General features: G+C 39.7%; 2 pseudogenes across 1 annotated transcript in view; one reads left to right on the top strand and one right to left on the bottom strand.

Annotated features, from left to right (window-relative positions):
- The window catches only part of LOC144257268 (AF4/FMR2 family member 1-like), a 99,046-nt pseudogene extending 81,574 nt beyond the window's left edge, over positions 1-17,472 (bottom strand). The window contains exons 1-2 of the transcript XR_013344412.1: positions 17,234-17,472; positions 4,863-4,936 (exon numbers count right to left, since the gene is read on the bottom strand). The product of XR_013344412.1 is annotated as an AF4/FMR2 family member 1-like (transcript). The remainder of the gene's footprint in view (positions 1-4,862; positions 4,937-17,233) is intronic.
- Positions 17,473-20,498: 3,026 nt separating this feature from the next.
- Positions 20,499-21,040, top strand: LOC113200365 (large ribosomal subunit protein uL13-like; annotated as a pseudogene).
- The last annotated feature ends 1,803 nt before the right edge of the window (positions 21,041-22,843 follow it).

The raw sequence follows: 22,843 nt of genomic DNA, 5'->3' as shown, positions 1-22,843 counted from the left end.
CAATCAAGTCAGGTGTGGTGGCACACCTATTAATCCCAGCAACTTGGGAGGCTGACGCAGGAAGATCGCAGGTTTTAAGCCAGTCTCAGCAACTTAGTGAGACCCTGTCTCAAAAAATAAAATAAAATAATAATAATAATAATAATGAGTGGGGATGTGGCTCAATGGTAAAGTACCTGTGGGTTCAATCCCTGGTACTAAAACAAAAACTAAAACTAAAACAAATATTGTCTTTGCACACTACATTAGTACTGTTCATGCTTATGACTTTCTATGTAGCCCTAAGCAAGTAGGGGTTCACACTCAGACATTCATTTTCTTTGAGCTATTAGAGTTGCATGCTCCATAAACATCTGCTTTCTTTCATGTATGTCCCATTGTGGAAAAGTTCCACATGAACTTGATGTCCACCCCCCACCCAGCATAACTACTTAACAATTCAATACCTATCATGGTTAAACATTTACATAATTGAGCTACTGGTATATATTAAAAATAGACCTCTATTTAGGATTTCTCCTAGCTTATCACTTGTACTAGGTATTAAAGTGAAAAGTAGCATACCAGGGAGGTAAGGAGCTGGGAAAATAAATGTAATGAAAATAAAAATAACTCTGCAGTTGTTAGAAAGTTACTACAAAGGGCAATTACTCATCTAAACTTAATAATGAGCAAGGACAGCCACAAAAAATAATGAGCAACAACAGAAAATACATGTAATACAAAACGTCTTTTAAATCTTTTCCACTAATACTCTTAACTATTATAATTGATTTTTTTCCTACTAGAAAAGACACTGGATGCAATTTGAACAACTAGAAACTTTCAAAAAATCAAACCTCTACAAAAATCTTCTAGCTGAAAGACAAAATGTCTTCATCCTCTGAAGTTCTCACCCATCTGGTTTGGAGATGAGGCTCTAATAGAGTGCTTGCCTAGCATACATGAGGCCCTGGGTTTATTAACCAGAATCCCCTTTACTCACCTATGCCCAATTTTTTTAAACCAATCAGATATCTAGGTGCTTCTATAAAAAGACTCCAGATATAATATTCTATGGAAGTCCACTCTCTAGTAGATGAATTCAAAGGGACCCAAACCAAATGCCAAGCATGGGGGAAGGGGTATGACTTGGTGATTAGAGCACTCATCTTGGATGCAATAAGCATAAGCAGGTGGGGGGGGACACCAATAATTTTTCTAGAATAGTTTTTCAAGACTAGTGACTTGAAGAAACTACCTGGAAATACAATCAGATGTGAAGAGCTATGAAATGAAAATTCTAAAAATGAAAAAATATTGATAAAGATTATTACGATATATAACAACAATGAACAGTATGCCAATTGCCAGAAGACACAATATATGGAACAAAAGAGACTCCAGCGATAGATCAAAGAATGTAATGGAATTTAGACACAGCATTCAATTAAATGGAGAAAAGAGAGGTGATTTGATAAGTTATGTTGAAATTATTATCTAGCTTTTCACTTTTATTTCTTTTGGTACTAGGGGGTGAATACAGGGGCACTTACCCACTGAGCCACATTTCCAGCCCTTTTTTGTTTTATTTAGAGACAGGGTCTCACAGTTACTTAGAGCCTCACTAAGTTACTGAGGCTGTCTTTGAACTGCCTCAGCCTCCCAAGCTGGGATTACAGGTGTGTGAGCACGTCTGGCTAGCTTTTCACTTTAACAACAAAAAAAGGCTCCTTAATATCCCTCATCTTTTAATTGTCTTATTATTATGAAAATTTACAAAATACACTAAAGACTTTAACTACAGGGGTTGGGGAGGTAGCTCAGTGGTGGAGCACTTGCCTAGCACGCTCAAGGTTTTCCTGGTTCAATTCCCAACACTGAAATGGGGTGGTAGTGGAGGGGGGGGAACACAAGATTTTAATCACAGATTTACAGAAGGAGCAAAATACTAAAAATCCTAAAATGTAAAATGGGTTGCAAGCTAAGAAAGCCAAGAACTCCATGTGTGAATCTGGTTGTGCAGGAATTATAACGCACTGGCAAGTATCAGTGCTTTCCTAACTTCAAGTCTCTCTGGGTGAACTGATAAAGCACATGTCCACAGGAGGAAATCAGGTGGGAGTTCTGGTCCATCTGTAGATTGGAGGGAATCATCTGGCACACCTGATAAGAACTGATGGCAAGTTCCTCCTGAAGCTCAGAATCAGAAAGCTTATGTCCTACCCAAAAGAGCTACAGCTATTCAATTATGAGCACTGCTGTACGGCAATGCAGGCCTAGTGTTGCTGGATCTTAAAAAAAATTTCAAGAGAAGATAGAAGTATAGCTTGTTATATAAAAACACTGGCAGATAATTTCTTTCAGAATGTTGTGAAGGGCTAACCAAAACCCATATGCTGACCAGATTCATCCCACAGGCCACCAGCTTACAAATTCTGATTTAAATGCAAAAAAATGAAATCACACAAATGCCAGCAAAGAACACATGCCATTATTTTCACAATCTTGGAGTAGGAAAGACCTTTGTAAGCACAATCAAAACCAGAATCCATAAAGGACAAGACATTTAACTACATAAAAATTTAAAACTTATGTGTAACTGAACATTATGAACAAACCTAAAGGCAAATAACGACAGGGTTTCCCAGGTTCCGGGGGGATGTGGAATGGCAGCCTGGTCTCATGCCTTCCCTGGGGTGAGGAAAGAGAACACACCAAGTTCCACAGCAGTCCCATCAGGACCATCTGAAACTGAAGAATTTCCTTCAGGAAGGAAGTAGAAATGTCTCTAGGACAGTTCAGAATTACAGGCACCAAAAATCTACTAATAAGCTGGGTGCAGTGGCACATGCCAGTAATCCCAGTAGCATGTGAGGTCGAGGCAGGATGATCACAAGTTCAAAGCCAGCCTCAGCAACATAGTGAGGCCCGGTCTCAAAATAAAAAATTAAATGGGCTGGAGATGGGGATATGGCTTAGTGGTTAAATGCCTCTGGATTCAGTCTCAGTACCTGCCCCCCACCCCCAAATACCACCAAAGGACTTAAAATCAGCATACTGCAGCGATATAATCACTCAATGTATATAGCAGCTCAATTCACAATGGCCCAGCTATGGAACCAACCTACAACAGATGAACAGATAAATAAAATGTGGTATATATACACGATGGGATATTACTCAGCCACAAAGAAGAATGAAATTATGGCATTTGCTGGTAAATGAATGGAATTGGAGATATCAGGTTAAGTAAAATAAACCAATCCCCCCAAACCAAAGACAGAATGTTCTCTCTGATAAGTGGATGCTAAACCCACCACAAGGGAGAGGAAAATGAGAAGTTCACTGGACTAGAGAAAGGTAAATGAAGGAAAGGGAAGGAAGATGGGAATAGGAAAGACAGTAGAATGAATCAGACATATCTTTCTTATCCATAAATATGAATACAGACCAAAGTAACTCTATATCACGTACAACCACAATAACGGGATTCTAAATTGGAACGAGTTATACTTGTTTTATATTTAAAAATATACTCGGCTATCATGTAAAAAAATTAAAAACAACATCAATAACAACAACAAAATCTATTAATAAGTACTAGTTGAAGCTGAGTGCCACGGTGCCTACCTATTGTCTCAGTTATACAGGAGGCTCATGCAAAAGGGTCATTGGAGCCCAGAAGTCCCAGGCCAGCCTGGGCAACATGGAGAAAACCCTGTCTCTTTAAAACAAATCAAAACAACTAGTTGAGCAAGTTTTGAGTTTCCAATTTTTACACTTGGATACTTGTTTTGGTAGGGAGTAGTGGGGATTGAACCAAGTGGTGCTTTATCACTGAGCTACATCCCAGTCTATTGTATTTTTATTTTGACAGGGTCTCATTAAATTGTTTAGGGCCTTGAAAATTGCTAGGCTGACCTACAACTTGCTACTTGCCTCAGGCTCCCAGGTGGCTGGGATCACAGGCAGTGCACTAAACTTTGATATGTTTTTAAACAACTAATAGCTTGGGTAAAAACTAATTGGTGATACTATGAATTCTATATGTCATTGAGTTATTCTTGAAATTCAGAATATTCAGAATATTAGTTTTCTCTCCACAATCAACACTCAGTACATCCAAGAAGGCTCTGAAGTGAGTGTGCAGGGCAGAAAGGAGAGATTTGAAAGAGGCAAGATATAAATATTACAGAATCCCTGGTCCCACGACTGTCATAATGAGGTGGATTTATCATATTTGTTTCAGCAGATGCTAAATGTGTTAATTTTTCCAAGTGAGTGCAACATGGAACAGTACCTTGAACACAGAATTAGGATGTTGATCTAACATCCACATTTTAAATAAATGAATTAAGAAACACAAAAAATTGTTTGCTCTAAAGAAAATATAGGGCTGGAAGGGTTAGACAGCAGCAGTACTTGCCTAGCATGCATGAGACTATGGGTTCAATCCTCAGCATCCCCCACCCCAAAACAAAAACAAAACAAATAAAAAGAAACAGGAGCACAGTGGTGCACACCCATAATCCCAGCTACTCAGGAGGCTGAGGCAGGAGGATTACAAATTAAGGACCACCCTGACAACTTAATGAGACCCTGTCACAAAAGATAAAAAGGACTGAGGCTATAGCTCAGTGGTAGAGCATTCCTGGGTTCAATCCCCAGTACCACCCCCATCCCCTGCACCTCTGCCAAAAAAATGATAGACAGTCTAACAGATTTGACTCAAGGGAGAGAAAACTGACATTTTCATACACTTTCCTATTCTAGAGAGTTCTGAAGTTGCAAAAGAATGAAAAGGAACAAACTTATTCTTTAAAAACTTGAATCTAAGTTTAAATATGATCATGTCTTTGAATCATAGATTCCATGCTTACCTGCTGCCACTGCTTTGGACTCTATCAGTGAACGCCATCGCTGCCAGTCAGTGGAAAATGGCTGGTCTATTCATCTGAAAGAGAAACAGCAGCTTGTGAACATGACCTGTAAGAAACCTTCTTGGAGACAGAATTCAAAGTTCTCATTTGAATTAGAAAATGGTTCTTTGCCAACTGCCAAGTTGCATGAACAAACAGCTTATATCAAAGGCCAAATACACTTTTAATTGAGGCCACTACTCAAAACCATTTCCAAAAAGAAAAAATGTGCAGAAGCTTATCATGAGGAGGAGAAAAAATAACATTTCCTGTTCTCTGCCAAGCATTGTGTTAAGCCCTTTTAGAAATGATTTTTTTCCATGTAAATATTACAGTAAACTTGCAAGATAAAATATTGATACCCCATTTTATAGATAAGAGAATCAGTCTTGAGTAATTTGCCTGAGGCTACAGGTGTGTGAGCATCCTCAATAAAATTAAGAAGAAAGGTAAGAATGTTGCGTATACAAGAGAGGAAATTAAGAGTTGATCTTCACATAAGAAGAAGAAGAAAAAAAAAGGTAAATCAGTCAGATCAGGGTGCACATGTGTAATCCCAGCTCCTACAGAGGATGAGGAAGGAGGATCACAAGTCCAAGACCAGTCTGGAAAACTTTGAGATCCTACCTCAAAATCAAAAATGAAAAGGGCTGGGGATGTCGCTCAGTGGTTCAGTCCCCAGCACTACAAAATCAAAACAAACAAAAACCCAAAAAAACTTAGGACAAAGTAACAATCCATTTTTAAGATTTTACTTCCACTCATAAGAGGTACTTAATAATGCTAAATAAATAAATAAGATTCTTGAACTTTCTCTCAAAACAAGATTCGATTTTGAAAAAAATAAACTGTTGTCCAGTCTGGGCAAATGGCCCCTATACTCTTATATACCTCTAGAAACAACTCTCTTTATAACTAGCAACTATCAGCAGCTGTTTCCTTTCCCCTCTTTATCTATTTGCAAACCTGCTGCATTTATCTGAACTTGTTTTACATAGTTTCTATTTTTTTCTTTTCAAATATTCTTAAAAGCAAAGATATATTGCCAAAATATCTAAGTACAGATTTAACAAACTGTACAAAATGGCAATACTACATGAAAGCTGTAATCATTTTACAGATTTACAGCCTGCTAGGATTACAAGGCTGTTACAATTTCATATAAGGACAAATCACTGCATACAGCCCTACAGAGCTCCACTCTCAGCTCCTGATAAGGCCTTATAGCTCCTTCTCCATGAAATTTTTAAGTTGATAAGTTGCTAACTACAATGTTTCCATTCTGGTAGATAGCATTTGTTACTGTATCTCTTCTCCCTAAAACTGCAACATGAATGTTACAAATATTCTAGAGAAATTCACACTAGCAGAGCTCTTTAAGTTTTTTAGGATCAACCATGTTTAGGAGTCAATTCTGCAAATAGCTCTAGAGGCCCTAGGCAACTTCCCTAAATTCTCCAATTCAATCCCTACTCATTTTCTCTTTCCTTCCCCCAACACTTACTTTCTATCTTTTTTCTCTTTCTCCATCTCTTTACCTCACCTCTTTTGTTTTATTATTTATTTATCTGCTGTGCTGGGAATCCAACCCAGGGCCTTGCACATGCTAAGCAAATGCTCTACCACTGAGCTATATTCCTAACCTCTCCCCACCCCCTTACCTCCCTGCTAATATCTTACTTTCTCTTCCCTCCTTCTCTAGTTGCTCTTACTTGCTGGCACACAGTAAGCAATCAATAGTATACTATTGCATTTGTGTTGGCATTATTCTTCATAACACTTCTGTAAAGACATCTGAAGAGTCCCCTATGGCAGTCCCCCAACTGACCCTCCTAATGATGATGCCCAATCTGTTTGAAAGTGAACAGCATTCACCCCGAGAGCTCTTTGGCGAGAATGAGAACAGCCAGGAAGGAGGCAGGTTGTGTAATTGGTAGGTGCTAATCTGAGAGAGGGGTCCTAAACTCATGTGTGTGCTCACTTACTCACTGAACCCACAGGCATTTCCTGAATGTCTGCTCTAAACGAGGTACTAAGAATAAGAGTGAAGAAAAGGTGATTGCCACACTGAGCTTACATATATATTTGAAGCCAAAAGATGTCAGAGAATGCCAGAATGCCCGAGAGCAACTGAGGTAGTGTACTGAAATCTTACCTAAGGTGGTTGATTTTTTTAAAAAATATTAACACTTGAACAAAGACTTAAAGAAAGTGCTGGGAACAGTGGTACACACCTGTAATCCCAGTAACTGGAGAGTTTGAGGCAGGAGGATCACAAGTTCAAGGCCAGCCTCAGAAATGTAGTGAGAACTTGTCTCAAAGTAAAAAATAAAAAGGGCTGGGATGTAGCTCAGTGATTGAGTTCTACTGGGTTCTCTTCCAAGTACTCCCCCCAACCACCAACAAGAAACCACAACAAAACACTTGAAGAAAGTGAGCAGCAAGCCATGTAGATCTGTAGTGAAAAGATCCTAGAGAAACCGATAAATAGAAGACTGAAGGAATGAGCAAACCTCTGGTCTCACCACTCAGGAGGATACAAAGTGAAAGAGACCACAGTCCCTGAGGGACCTGTCTGTTCAACTCAAATCCCTTCCTTGGCTGGGAGGCAGGAGACTTACCCACAAAGGCAGGGGTAGGCTGGCTGTTATCACCAGATTATTGAGTCTTATCTTACAGGAAAGACCAAATCCAGCCTATGAAAAGCTGTGAAGGGCCTGAAGTATGATTTGCACAGCTCCATGGGGGTGGCCATGCAGTTCATCATAAGGTTAGGTTAGAATGGAGGCCTATCATAGTCAGGAAATTGTTCTTCTAAACCACCACTAAGAAATGAATGTAGCAAGGCCAACACTGTAAAAAATAAAAACAGAAACCTAAGAAAGGTACTTAGTATATGGTTCCGTTTAGCAATTCTTTTTCAAGGAATCATTCTTTAATGATATAGTCACATGCTGAGCATGGTAGCTACTCCAGGGGCTGAGGAAGGAGGATCAGAAGTTCAAAGTCAGCCTGGACAACTTAGAGAAATATAAGAAGGTTCAAAATATAAGAAGGACTGGAAATGTAGCTCAGGGGATTAAGAAAAACTACAGTCTCACAGTATATAATGAGGTGGATACAGTAAAATATGGTTTATATTAGAAAGAAAACTGGCAACAACCTAATGCTTATCATCACAAAAACAGCAACTAAATTAATTATGGTGCATCATAATGAGGTGTTCTATAACATCAAAAAAAAAAAAAAAACCAAAAAAACTAGACAGGCTTACCTAAACAATATCTGAATAAAACGTACAATGTAAGCTCACTTGTTTTAAAAAAGAAAATGCTTTATTTTTATGTTTATGTTTATGCATAACACCATATACATACATACCCACACAGTTTGGAATAACATGCACTCAACTGTTAATAGTAACTCCTCTAGAAAAAGAAGAAGAGATTTGAGTGAGAAGACCGGTGCAGAGATGTAAAAGGCCATTTTCACTTTTTTATGCTGTAAATGCTACAAACCTTTAATCTGATCTATAAATCTATTAATTTATAAAGTTTTAATTTTTTTCTTTAAATATGGAGGGGGCAGTGCTGTCCTACAAATACTGAAATCAGAAGGTCATACTGAAATTTATATATATTTTACATCAATTTTACTAGATTATACAGAAAGAAGAGTAATAACTGAGTTCAGTTAAAAATCCTCCTATTAAGAAAGCAGGAAAAATACTAACGTGGTTCTGTTTAATAACAGAGTGGTGCTGTATAGCAGAAGGAAGATCACAAGACCAAAATGGGCAAGTTAGGCTCTGTTGGTCTCACTGCTCCCATCTGCAAAATGGAGATGAGTCTCCTATCCTACAGTTACCGAGAAGAGTAAATTATATCACCCAGTTAACATGTCTAGCACAACGACAAAACACAGGTCTTCAAAAAATAGCTGATCTGATTATATTATTTAAGTCAGCCATATCCACATTAAACTTTATGTAAGTAACAGATTATATTTCATTTAGGGATATGCCCTGCCATGTCTTCTTAGGAGACACTTCTATAGTCCTTCCACCCCCTTGCAGTACAAATTTGCTTGGAAATTAAATTGTCATGTATACCAAAGTGCTTTTTTCCCCTAGTAGCAGGGAAAATAAAGTAAGAACACTTAAGTGTTTTACATGTATATACATACACATTTATATGTACAATGAACACTCACACCATATACATAAAGAAAAGAAAGAAAAATAAGGGAGAGTACAAAAAAAGAAAGAAAGATTCACGATACTGTTCTCAAATATTCTGCCACAGGTCATTAAATACTTCCAAAATCTAGGACGTTCTGGGGAAACTACTCTCAGGAATCTTTGTGACATGCTGGTAAAAGGCTGATTTGCAACTCAGGACATTAGAAAATAAGTCGTCTTCACTAGGGTTTCAGCTTTTGCATCAGTATATGGGACTTCATAGAGTTTTTGTTGGTTTTCATAAAATAATGTTTATAAATTTTTCAGCACAATGACTGGCTCATGGAAAGTACTCAATAAATGGTTGTTGTTGTTGTTCTAGTTATTTTTGGTCAACCAAATCACATGTCCAGGAGACTCCATACCAGGGAAGCTTTCAGTGGGATAAACAGAGCTAGGTAGGTCTCAAAGTTCCATGACCATGACCTAGTTTCCAAAGTAAAATGAGGAAAACTACTCTGTCCAGAGGCCAGAGAACTCTAGGACTGGTCAGTTTCTGGTATTCTCTACTTCCCCTTTATCCAAACATACCTTCCATGAGTAACATTCTCTTGGTAACAGGCAATGTGTCAGGGTGAATCATGAGTCATACATTCTGTTTTAGTCTGATTCTCCAGAATTCTACCCCAAGCAGATGATAATCTCCCAAGATCTCAAACTGGCTTAAGCACTTACAGATCCTCCAGCTCTCCTATACTACCTAGACCTCACAAACTTTGAAATCCATAATGGAACACAATTTCCCCCAACTATCGCTTTTCCATTTCTGTTATGGTTCAGATATGGAAGTGTCCCCCAAAAAGCTCATGTGTGAAACAATGCAAGAAAATTTAGAGGTGAAACAATTGGGCTATGAGAGCCTTAACCTAATCAGTGAATTCACCCACTTCAATGGATTAACTAGGTGATAACTGTAGGCAGGTAGGGTATGGCTGGAGAAGGTGTGTCACTGGGGTTGTGCCTTGGGGATTTACATTTTGTCTGTGGCGAGGGAGCACTCTCTTTGCGCTTCCTAGTGCCATGTCCTCAGCTGTTTTCCTCTCCCACACCCTTCCACCATGATGTTCTGCCTCACCTCAGGACAAGGAAATGGCATTGGCCATCCATAGACTGAGATCTCTGAAGCTATGAGCCCCAAAATAAACTTTTCCTCCTCTAATTGTTCTTGTCAGGTCTTTTGGTCACAGCAGTGAAAAAGCTGACTAAAATAACTTCAAAGCCTATTCCATGGGATTCTGGTGCTGCCCACACTCAAGTACACATCCCATATTTTGTTGACTTCCTCTCTCACCATTTGGTTCTCAGTTCAAAGACACATTCTCAGAGAGGCCTTCCCCGATTCTCAAACCTAATGTAGCACTGTAATGTCCCCTCAACCATACTTTCCCACCAACCAACTCTCCATTCTATTATCCCCATTATGTGGGTTAGGAATAGGTTTGGCTGCAAATAGCAACTATTTAATAAAAGTGTATGTTTATCCTATAGCAAATTTAGAAGAAGGTGGCTCCTGGTATGCTTTTAGCCCACCAATGACAGCACTGGATACTCTAGCTCTTTCTGCTCTGCCATGTTGCCTTCAGGCCTGTCATCTAAGGTATAAAAGACTGCCACCATATAGAAATTTCATTCACGTACAAGGCAAAAAAAGAAGAGAAGGAAGGTATGGCTGTGTCATCCTTCTTTCAGGAAAGGAAAGTTCTTCCCCAAACCCTTGGCTACCCAAATGGGCATGGTGATGCATATCTGATGTGGTTTAGATATGAGGAACCCCAAAACTCACATGTTAGACAGTAGAAGAAAATTTACAGATGAAATGACTGGGTTACAAGAGGTTTAACCTAATTAGTGCATTAATCCCCAGTAGGGATTAACTTGGTGATAACTGTAGGCAAGTAGGATATGCTGGAGGAGGTGGGTCATTGAGGACATATCTGTGGGGTATATATTTTGTCCCTGAAGTGTGGAACATTCACTCTGTGCTTTTTGGTGGCCATGTCTTGACCTGCTTTCCTCTACCATGATGGGCTTTATCTTGGGTCCTGAGCAATGGAGCCAGCCATTCATGAACTAAGACCTCTGAAACTGTGATCCCTCAAATAAATTTTTCCTCCTCTAATTGTTCTCGTCAGTATTTTGGTCCCAGCAAGGAAAAAAAAAAAAAAAAAAAGACTAAAACAACATCTGTAGTCCCAACTAATCAGGCTGAGGCAGAAGGACTATGTGAGCTCATGAGTTCAAGACCAACCTGGGCAACAATGCAAGACCCTGTCTTGAAAAAATCTTGGGGAAAAAAAAAAACACCAGAATTAGGTTATATTGGACTTTTTTAGCTTCCAAGGAAGCAGGAAATTAGGATACAAATCATTATTGGCTGAGAACAAAAAGAATCAATCATCTGAGGCTGAACAAATATGGTACCATGCAAAATTAAGGTTATCTTAACAATTAAAAAAAAAAAAACAAGAATGGGTATTGGGTAGAAAAACCACAGTGTTGACCTACTGAGTTATATCCTCAGCTCCTTTTTTCCCCCCTTTTCCTTCCTTTCTTCCACATTTTTAGACAAGTTTTCACTAAATTGTCCAGGCTAGCCTCAAACTTTCAGTCCTCCTGGCTCAGTCTCCTGAGTAGCTGGATTACAGGTGTGTATCCCTAAACATAGCTTCCATATCCAGCTTTTACACATATATCCTCAGAGCTTATATTTTTTTGAATGAATGACCATTAGTTTTCCTATGATAGACAGGCCCTATGGACACTGGAAGTGGTGCAAATAGTCTAGGATATGCTATAAAGGAAAATCTCTGTATCTTGAGAGAACAAAGGTTTATTCCATGTTCCTATGTCTATTACATATTGATGTGTTTGGGTAGGGAGGAGGGAAGGAAGATTTGCTCCACACTGAGAACTCAACCTGTTGGAAGATCTTACTACAGTCACTTAAAAGGCTGGGGATGTAGTTCAGTGTTATACCACTTGCCTAGAATGTACAAGGCCCATTCAACCCCCAGTATCAGTGAGGCAAGAGAATTAGTTAAATGCTTCAGGAGTGAAGTGACATGTTGTTACCACTTGACAAGATTCGTCACATGGTTCTGGGTAACCATAAAGTAGCTGAGAAAACAAAGAACAACACATGAATATTGGTAGAAAATTTCTTTGCCTCATTTCTTATGGGCTGGTGAAATATACAATGCATTTTAAAATTTGAAGACATTAAAGAAATTTCTTGGAACAAACTCATCTTTAAAAAGATGCTTGTCCAGCCTTGGAACATAGTCTCCTAGAGCAAAGGGCAGGAATAGAGAGACATGCTTACTTTCAATTACAAAAGATGGGATTCCCTAATCTAGGGGTTCCTCTTCTATAATGCAATGTTCCCTCTCCTGAGAAAACCAGTGTAAAAACTTGTTGATACTCTGGCTATAGCTATTCTTAGTGACAAAGTCACTCTTTTCTAACCTAGAAGTCCTCAAAACTGTGGCACGTTAACTTGTTTGCTTGCAAGTAGGGTGAAACTTTGGACTTCACAGTTCTCTATGAAAAGTAATTTGCCTGAAGTCTGACAGCTAACAAGTAGCAGTAGCATGTCAAAAATTAAAATTCAAGCTGTGCATTCAGAAAATAATGCTTTTAAACTTTTTAAAACTCTCTAATAGTGTATTCTGTATATTGTAGTAATGCTCAGAGTGTGGTTTTAGAAATAGCAGCAGGCATAGCACCTGAGAATATGATACAAAAGCAAATCCCTGGGTACTACCCCAGACATACTGAATCAGAAACTCTGGTGGTGGCAGGGCACATCTGTGCTTTAAGAAGATTTCCAGGAGATTCTGATGTACACTTTAAGTGTGAGTGTCAATACTGCACATGTTTACTGTATATACAAGATCGAAGGAAATAGTATGAGAATATCCTGATTTACACAGGGATGTGCTCTTGAAAGTCTATAAATTGAGCTTTTATAAGTTGAATGGATTTCTTGCACTAAGGGACCCCATTTGTAAGGCCCTGTGTTTAATTTTTAGGAGGTAAGAATCTCCAGTGGGGAAAAATAAATCATGTATCTGTTAAATAGATCTGCATAATATTTTCCTTTGGAAGCACAAATATATGTCCAGAATGCAAAACCAAAAATACTTTTTTTTTCATTCTCATAATGATCAGAAAGAATTACTTAGCCAAGGAGAAACTATTTATATTTTAAAGTCAAGCTGTAATTCTTGAAAAACAGGAAACCACATATCAACATAGCCAACACAGTGTACCATAGTAGAAAGGGCACCAGGCTTTGAGTCACAGAGTCAAGTAACTTAACTTCAACTCAATTTCCTGATTTTAAAATGGAAAATGAGCTTTAACTTCAGAGTTACAATTAGGCTTAAATAGTATGTCACAGGAAAGCTTTTGGTAAACATTAAGTGCTTTGAAATGTATGCTCTACCTGCACCGGTCCTTACTCTTTCTTGATAATAGTACTATCAAAATTTCTCCAATGCTTAAGGTACTTTCTGGCACATAGAAAATGTTCAGTACTCATGAGGTATCAGGAATAAATGAGATATTTTATTAATGATATAATTGTTTCTTTCAGGCTCCACTTGTTACAATAATCTCAGTCTTTTAATAGGAAAAAGTCACTCCAACAAGAAATCCTTAGTCATGTTTAAAATGGGCCAGATAATTTAAGAAAATCAGCTGATTTTCTTCCCCTGGAGAATTCTACTGAAGGAGTTCTGTCCTAAGGCAGAAGACAGAAACTCCTATTAGCAACCCGGATGGCCTTAGTGCCTCATGGTATCTATATCAATCTGTTGTGCACATATAAATAGTTAATACACTAACAAAAGATGTGTATCTACAAAGAACGATATATTTCACATTTACTTCCACACTTTGATAGAATTTTCATAAGTGGATTAGAGTGTTTGTGAAACCTATTTTTTAATGTAATCTATTTTAATAAATTCTGAGATTCAAGTATCCAATATTAAATAAGCTCCTATTGTGTATAAAAGAGAGGCTATTAGAAAGCTATTACCTATTAAATATCATTTGGGATGAGAAACTATGGTTGAATTTATATTTTAATGAGGAAAATATAATTTATTTTAAAAACTTTTGTGTACTTATGGTAAATGCACTTCCTTAATTTGTGCTCTCTCCAACATACTTTCTCAATCTCCCGAAAAATTAGTTAACAGTACAGAGCCTTGTAATAGGGGAACTTTGGGCTTTTAGCTTCAATGGATATATCTAAGATAACATATGAGTTCAGTCCCAAGACAGCTTTTAATGTGGGACTTTAATAGTAGGGACAAAATCCAGTCATGTTGCCATACCTTAAGAGACATCTTTAGGGTATGTCATCCCAGTGTATGACTTATGCCTATCCAAATATTTGTAAATTAACTTTAGCTTTTAAAAGTGAAAGCATAAAAGGCAATCTCAAGATATAATTCAACTAACTTTATAAAGGATTGTGCAAAATTGTTCAATGAAAGCATAAATTACAAAACTGAGCACAAAATGTCTTCTACTTGTTTTTCAAAAAATATTGAAAACAAGTTTTTCTTTTTCTTTTTTCGTAGAACTGAGAATTGAACCCAGGACCCTATACATACTAAGAAAGTTTGTTTTTCTAAGCTTACTTTTTTCACTCATTATTTTGAACTCCCTAGATAAAAAAGTAACTTTGAACAACCACAAGGCTAAAATCTGTAGATGTGTCTGATAAAGATACAATTCATGTATACATCTTAATTGAATAGTCTCTTATCCAAGTTTAATTAAAAACCCAATTAGACAAGTATCTTCGCCAATTGAAAAAGTAACTGTTGGCTCAACCAACAATTTTCAAAATTCAGTTAAACCAAATAGGAAATGAGAGAGACGGCCAGTTTTGATATGGTCTGATTACCCGCATAGTGGAACAGTGACTTCTGGTGGCAAAAAAGGCATGCATGTTCTGCATACTGCAGAAGAAAGCGATGTTTAAAATAATCCGAACTTGATTTTGTCATTTTCCTCAATCTTTGGGTGACTTTTGTATTCTAACTGAACACATTGTGATTTGTCAAAATTGTGTATTTGTTAAGTGGAAGAGTTAAGCAAATGACAGATGCCAAAGATGGAAATTCAATTGCTATAGTGAATGGATAAGACATATTAACTCTAACATGTAATAGTATGCTTCCTATCTTAATAGACAAAGAATTCAAAGCAACATATCTGCAAGTCCCACATGACCAGCCTCATTGTCCCTGTAAATTATATTTGAAAAAAGAAAAGTCCCTAACTATCTAAACTTGTTTTCTCCCCCAAAGTCCACTCTTCAATCCCTTTTGCCGCAAAGTGATCAAGTCTATCCCAATTTCTTTCCTTAGTTCTCTTCATTCCTTAAAAATAGCTAATTACAAATGAGGTTTTCCTTGTTTTAATTACTACTTATCTATTCTCTTGAATTCTCTGCTTGTCTCCTGGGAACATTATCCTTTAGTTCCTTTCCATTTCTGTATATTTATCCATTCCCTTTCTGTATACTTATCTTCAAATACAACACTTTCAAACACTGGCAAGGGACAACACCTTTAAATTAAAGCAGGCAAACCGTCCAGAATTTTCAATACTCCTATGAATCTATTTCCAAAATATCCACTCAAGGAATCTTTTCCACTAAAGATGAAAGGCAAGGTAAGGAAATACATTAGACAGAGGAAGTAAATATTGAAACAGGGCCATGCCTAGGTATTAAGCCTCAGAGAAGTTGACTCTTGAGTCCAAAGATCGTTTTCCTTTTTTTTTTTTTTTTTTTTTTTTTTTTTGTGCCTCTATTCTGGGGAGTCTGACACCTTGTAGGTCGAACAGAGGTATTCTGCTACGTTCTATGCATTCTGCATGACCTTGCTGTGAAATAATCCCCTTACCTCTCCGACTCCTCTGCTGGATGTTTCTGTGCCTCCATTACTGAGCTTTTCTCACTTCGCGACTGTCCCAGAGAACACTGCGTCTTCAACTTTAATTTACGGTTTCTCACTGAAGGTTTTAAATCTGTCTGGTTCCACCGCGGTAAGTCAATACTACCCCACCCCCCGCCGCCACCATCCTGCACCAACAAGATTAAAACCACCTACCCTTAATGGAAACATAACAAAACAAGGCGAATCCAATCACCGGCAGTAAGGACTTTCCCCCAAGAGACTGAAGATTTAGATACATTTTCAACCTACAAAGCCAAGATGATTTCTAAAATTATTTGCAAGGGAATTTAGGGGTTAGTGGGGGGCCGGGCATTGAGACGCTCGAAGGTCCCTCACAGCATTAATGTAACTACCATTAAGGTAAGGTATGATTCACACAGCACTCAATCCCCTGCCCCCTCCCTTCGCGGATTTCGGCGCTGGAGCCGTCGGAGGGCTAGCAGTGCAACAGTCACAGAGGATCAGACACTAGAGGGAAAAAAAATCATCAAGAGAAATTAACCAGTCCCATATTCTTAAGACGCAGTCTCCTTCTGCCCAGAAGTAAGTCTCAGAAGGTGCCTCCAACTTTCCTCCTCGCTTTCTAGAGGGTGCAGCCCACAGACCCATGCATTCCTCGCCCTTAATCACAATTTGATGGAATCGGTGCCACTAATCTCTTCCTACCAGATGCATGGTGGAGGGGTTTCGAAGTGGAAAAGAGAAGAGCCTCTCTCTTACTCCTGGAGAAACTTCTGGGACTCGTCTATTACGCAACTAAGGGACCGTGTTCCAACAACGGGACATCTTTCCGCAAGACGCGGGGAGCAAGGGCAAATGTTTGACTTGTGGACGATGGGGAGAGAGAATGGGTTTCTTCCTAAATTCCATCCCGCTTTTCTGGACGATACCGGCTTGCGGATTTTCAAGACGAGGTGCGAGGGCTGCGTTTCCTTCACCCGTTCACCCCGAAGGTTCCCACCGGAAAAGTAGGAACGCCAGTGACTTGAGTCACCGTGCTGGGAAGTAGGCAGTGAGGCGGCGAGCGTCTCAGCTTCCGAGTTAGTCTACGGCTGCGGCTTTGGGGGCCAAAGGGTTCCTCCACCCAGGGAACGCCGGGCTCCACTTACCTTCTAGACCCCGTTTGCTTCTTGTCCCAGGTCAGGCACCCTAGTCACCTTCCTTGACCTGTGCAGTGGGAAGGGGCGCGGGTGTAGACAGCACAGGAGAGCTCGTCCTACCGGGGTTCAGCAGCCGCGGGTGCAGGGCTTGGCTCCGGAGCAGCGGAGGCGAGAAGGCAGCTCCGACCGCGATGCGCACAAGAGGCGGCCGAGTGCGCAGGGGCCGCGCGCGATCTTCTGCTGCTAGCTTGCAAGCCAGATACGCGCGCCGGCAGTCCCAGGCAGGCAGGGAGGCCGAGGCCACGCCCACCGCGGGAGGCCCCGCCCCGCCCCTGATCCCCGGAGCTGCGGTACCCTGCTCCTCCCCCGCCCACGCCCTCTAGCTGGCGCCACCCAAATGGCGAGGAACGTCGCGGCCCTACCCAGGAGACTGGTGGGAGGATCGCGAGGAAACTGCAGCTCCGGATGGAACACGGCAGTGACCGCACCGAACGCGTGGGTGACCCTGCCCCAGGCTGTTGTGGGACACAAGAACCCTTTGGCTTGACAGCGAGATTAAGCTCAGGGTCAAGTTCTGACTAAAAGTGTCAAGGAGGCTTTTTGCAATCTTCTATACAAGTGGAACAGATTCTGTGCCCTTTAAAGAAGATAATAACTAACATCTGGGGAGCGTTTTACAGCTTAAAAAAAGGCTTTTCACACACAGGCCCGTTTCATCTTCACAACAACCTTATAAAACAGATATATTGTTCCCATTTCCCAAATAATGAAACCAAAGTGCTGAAAAATAAGTACTGTGCTCAATGTCACAAGTTAAAAGTGGTGCGGGAAACTGAATCTATCCTCCAGGTTTTTGTCTTCCACTACCCCAACCCCAGAAGATTCTAATGGGTATAAAGGGATTTAGCAAATAGACCCAGAGGAAGAAAGGAAAACTTCAAGTCTAGGTAAGTTGCTGCCAATTCCTACTATGAACATTACCAAGGAAAGCAACAAGCGGTCTTCATTGCTTCATCTCATCTTCCTCCCTGAAAGAGATGAGGAAAGATTACATCAAATGACCTACTTGCCCCTCCCCCCCACAGCTTAATGGTTTAAATGAGTGAAATCATTTGGATGAAGAAAGTCACCTTACTTAAATGTAATAAAATATATAATGTAAATTAATGTATATATGAAAAATAAACCTCCAGGACCTCTGTGTTCTTTCCTATTTTCTTTGGAGGGGGGAGGGTAAATATTGCTTTGCCCCCCATGAGTCCTTCATTGTCCACATACTTGAAATCATAATCAATAAATTTTGCATTTCCAAATGAGACCCTTGGCTACTTCACTTAATTTCCCATGAATTGTTTTCTCTCTACTCCCTATGCCCCCATTGTGAGACTGGCTTAATTTACCTTAACAGCTATACTAATTAAGGTGTCCCTGATGAAATTTGATGGTGTCTTTAGATGAAAACATTGGAGATCATCTCTGAGCATGGTGGGACAGGAGTCACCTCTAGCAGATGGGTGTTTGCAAAGTTTCACAGTTTTCTAACAAGTTGATATTTATTCTTATCAATAACAAATATCTTAACCTTTTTACTATGCAACTAACACATTTCATTGTAAAAGATGTAGAAGCATAGTAATGTTTCATAATGTCAGGGTTTTCACCACTTCTACCTAAAATGTTGTCCTTCTTTATCTTATTTCTGCATCTTCCACAGTATAGTCTATAGTGCTTTTCCAACCGTATTCCATATAGAAAATGAGCTGGACACAGTGCTATGTACTTGTGGTCCCAGCTGAGGCTAAAGGATTAATTGAGCGCAGGAGTTTGGGGCTAGCCTAGGCAACACACTGAGACCCCCCCTCTCTTAAAAAAAAAAAAAGAAAGAAAGGAAGTTTGAGAAAAAGGAAGAAAGGAAATAATATTGATATTGAATTGAAAGTTTGCTAAAATTTTTTCTTTCTGTCTTTAGAGTTGCAAATCTTGTTGGGGATGCAGCTCCGGTTCAGATCATAGTTCCTTCCATTCATATGAATATACTTTTTTTTTTTTTTTTGAGACTGTTTCTCACTATGTTACCCAGACAGGTCTCAAATTCCTGGATTCATGGGATCCACTAGCTTCAGCCTCCCAAGTAACAAGGGCTGCATGCATCACAACTGCTACTAACTTTATATGAATATTTTTAAGGCAACGTGCCAAGTAATGTGGCATGCCAGTGACAAAGACAGAATGGTTTACATCAGATTCCAGTATGGTGGAAGAAACAAGCAAATAAATGAGCAATTCCAATGCACTTTTATTGATTTGCTTCCTGAATGGTGACAGGTTATTTAAAAACAAATCAAAATCAATTTTCTAATAATAAATACAGAAAAAGTGGGGCTGCAGATGTGCTTAACATGCATTTGAGGTCCGGAGTTTGATCTCCACCAGCCTCCAGCATAAAAAAAAAAAAAAAAAAAAAAGGCAGAAGAGCCATTCCAAGGAGTTTTTATTTGTTGTGTACTGGAGATTGAATTCAGTAGTTCTTTACCACTGAGCTACCAGTCCTTTTTTATTTTTAAAATTTAAGGCAGGGTTTCAGTTAAGTTGTGGGGGGTCTCACTAAGCTACTGAGTTTGTCCCGGAACTTGCCTCATTCCTGCCTCAGTCTCCCAAGTAGTTGGGATTACAGACATGAACCACTGCACCTGGCTCCAAGAAGTTTTTTTAAAACATTACTTTTTTCCAGGTCATATTATATAAATGGTTAATAAGCAGGCTACTTTTAAAGATAGTTACACTGTATCTAAATTTTAAAAATTATGACCAATTTATGAAAGAAAAACAAATATGCAACAGAGCTGCAGATACTTAGCTTTATTATCTACTCTTCATTTTCACCATAGGAATTCTTCAATTATATTTTTAGCATAGTCAGTGAAATTCTAGCACTTTCTTAATCTGTTACATACATTTATTTCTGATTATATTTCTGCTAAGGTGAAGCATGTCTCTTTTTTTGTTTGTATTGATATATATATTTTATCAGTACTGGAAATAAAATCTTTCCTTTTAATTCAGTGATGGTTCTTTTTAGCTGCTGCTTCATGTGCAACTCCTGGGATGTTTCCTAATAATTTTAAACTATGATTTTACTCAAGATTCTAAAATAAACGAGAAAACCCCCTGGGACTTAGAGGAGCTCATAGGCTGTATCCCCAGAACATCTGAATAGTCCAAGGGGATGAGAACTTAACATTTAGAGACTGATGGGTCCAGGTGGCTGCCAAAAATGGTAGAGGAGCAGGTGCTAGTGCTGAGCAGTCAAGGCCATCTCCTGGGCCACCTGAAGGTCATTGTGACCAAGCAGGTACTGCTGGACCCGAAGGTAGTGGTCTTGGGCTATGAGGGCTTAAACATTTATGGCAATTTCTACAGGAAACAAGTTAAGGAACCGGGCCTTCCTCCACAAGTGGACGAATACCCGCCACCTCACTTTTGGATGATAGGGCAAGGCCAGGCTGCTCTAGAGAGTGTTTGATGGGATCCCATTGCCCTATGATAAGGAAAAGTAGATGGTGATTCCTGGTGCTCTCAAAGTGGTGTGTCTGAATCCTATCAGAAAGTTTGCCTACCTGGGACACCTGGCTCACAAGATCACTGGAAGTACCAGGCAGTAATACGGCCAACCTGGAAGAGAGAAAGGAGAAAGCCAAGTTCTGTTGTCAGAAGAAAAAACAGCTTATGAAGCTGTGCAGACAGGCAGGAAAGAATGTGAAGAGGACAATTAACCAATTCACAGAGGCCCTCAAGACCCAAGGACTTCTGGTCTGAGCCTAGTAAAGACTGTTTTATGTCTCACTTTTGGACAGACCTGCCCAGCCTGCATCACTGTCCTGGGATGTGGAGGACCTGGGGATAGCTGTCTGAGTGCTATAGGCAGCCTGGCATCTAGAAAACGGGGGTCAGATGAAGTCACAGCTTTTAAGAGGGTTTTTCCAGGAGGTTATTTTAAGATAGCTCTAAGAGTTGAGCATATACAGTTTATGACCTGCTTGTTCATGAGAGTTTTAGAAAATGGATACAACGACCAGTTATTTTGGTTACAGGATTAGAAAAAGTGAACTGGAACACTAATGGGAGGGGCATCTTGCACCGTGGTTGGTTGCTGTTTCCACTTTCCACTTGGCTGTATACCAACCACACTTTGCAGGTATCAGAATGGCAGAAAACACCTGCTGACGTATCAAGTGTAAGAGGTGCACAGATTGGGAAGATGTGCAACCAAGGGGTTACAGGCAATGTCCTTACTTCTTCCCTCTCTTTTGTTACCAAAGACAAATTCTTTTTAAATGGGGTGGGGGTGAGAGAGACTGGCGAGGAATGTGCCTGGCATCACAACGTGGGTAATTGTTTTCTTGGCCAACCTGAAGGACTCCAAACTCTGTAGCCAGCAAGATCCAAGCACTATTTATTTGTTTATTTGCAGGACAAGGATTGAACCAGTGAGGTACACCCCCAGCCCTTTGATTTTTATTATTATTTTTTTAATTTTAAATTTTGTAACAGGGCTCCTCTAAGTTGCTGAGACTGACCTGGGACTTGTGATCTTCCTGCCTTAGGCTCCTAAGTCGTCAGGATTACAAGTGTTTACCACTTTGCCTGGCAAGATCTGAGTCCTTTAAACTAGCAGTTTAAATTATATTACTGTAAAAGTGCCGCAGTCTGGCTGCAGCAAAATAAGGGGGGGGGGGAGTGATACAGCAGGAGTAGGAGCCCTTTATTATAGGACAACAGAGCTATTTATACATTTCACACAGCTTATCTTAATTAGCATAAACTAGATACATCAGTCAACCAATAAGGAATCTCCACACGCTTTTGTTACTTCTCAAACCACTCCCTCTGGCATTTTGCCAGGCACCATCCAGACTTGTTTACGAACTCTAACATAAAAGGACTGCATATATATCTAAAAGGGCATTACTTTGTTCCCCCCAAATGTAAATAAACCATAGTTAAATTGAGAGTTGAACATATATTTGTGACAAGAAAACAACCCACCTAGACTTGGGGGAAGGTGGTGTAGATGAGGACAGGGATACTGACACTGAAGCAGAAGGAGGAAGGATTAGTTTAAACCAGATGAAGGGGAGTAGAGTTCCCTGCCCCCAAAATAAGCAAACTAAGACAGAACAGACCTCAAGGCAAAGATTATGATGCTATAGAAATATGATTGTAATAGAAATAAGACAGGGCCTGGGAGTATAATTTAGTGGTATGCTGCTTTTAGCATGTTTGATGCCCAGGTTCAGTCCCCAGTGCCTCCCCCCCCCCAGAGAGAGAGGGAGGGGGGAGGGGGGAGGGGGGAGGGGGGAGGGGAAAGAAAACAAAGATCAACTAGAAACTGACAGTGAAGAGTCCTACATGCCAACATATGGAATTTTCCTTTTATCCTAAATGTAGTGGGTAGGAAATTGATTTGACCATGTTGCATTTACGAAAGATTATTTTCTCAGTGGCTCCCCTGAGAAAATGGGTTGGAGACAGTGAGGCTTCAATCAGTCCCCAAGGCCATTGTAAGAAAATATATAGAATGCCAGGCATAGATTGTGGGCAGATAGAGAAATTCCTATT

The sequence above is a fragment of the Urocitellus parryii genome, chromosome 10, assembly GCF_045843805.1.
Source record: "Urocitellus parryii isolate mUroPar1 chromosome 10, mUroPar1.hap1, whole genome shotgun sequence".
Lineage (NCBI taxonomy): Eukaryota > Metazoa > Chordata > Mammalia > Rodentia > Sciuridae > Urocitellus > Urocitellus parryii.
Note: the sequence above shows the minus strand (reverse complement) of the source record. Positions and strands in the feature narration are given on the sequence as shown.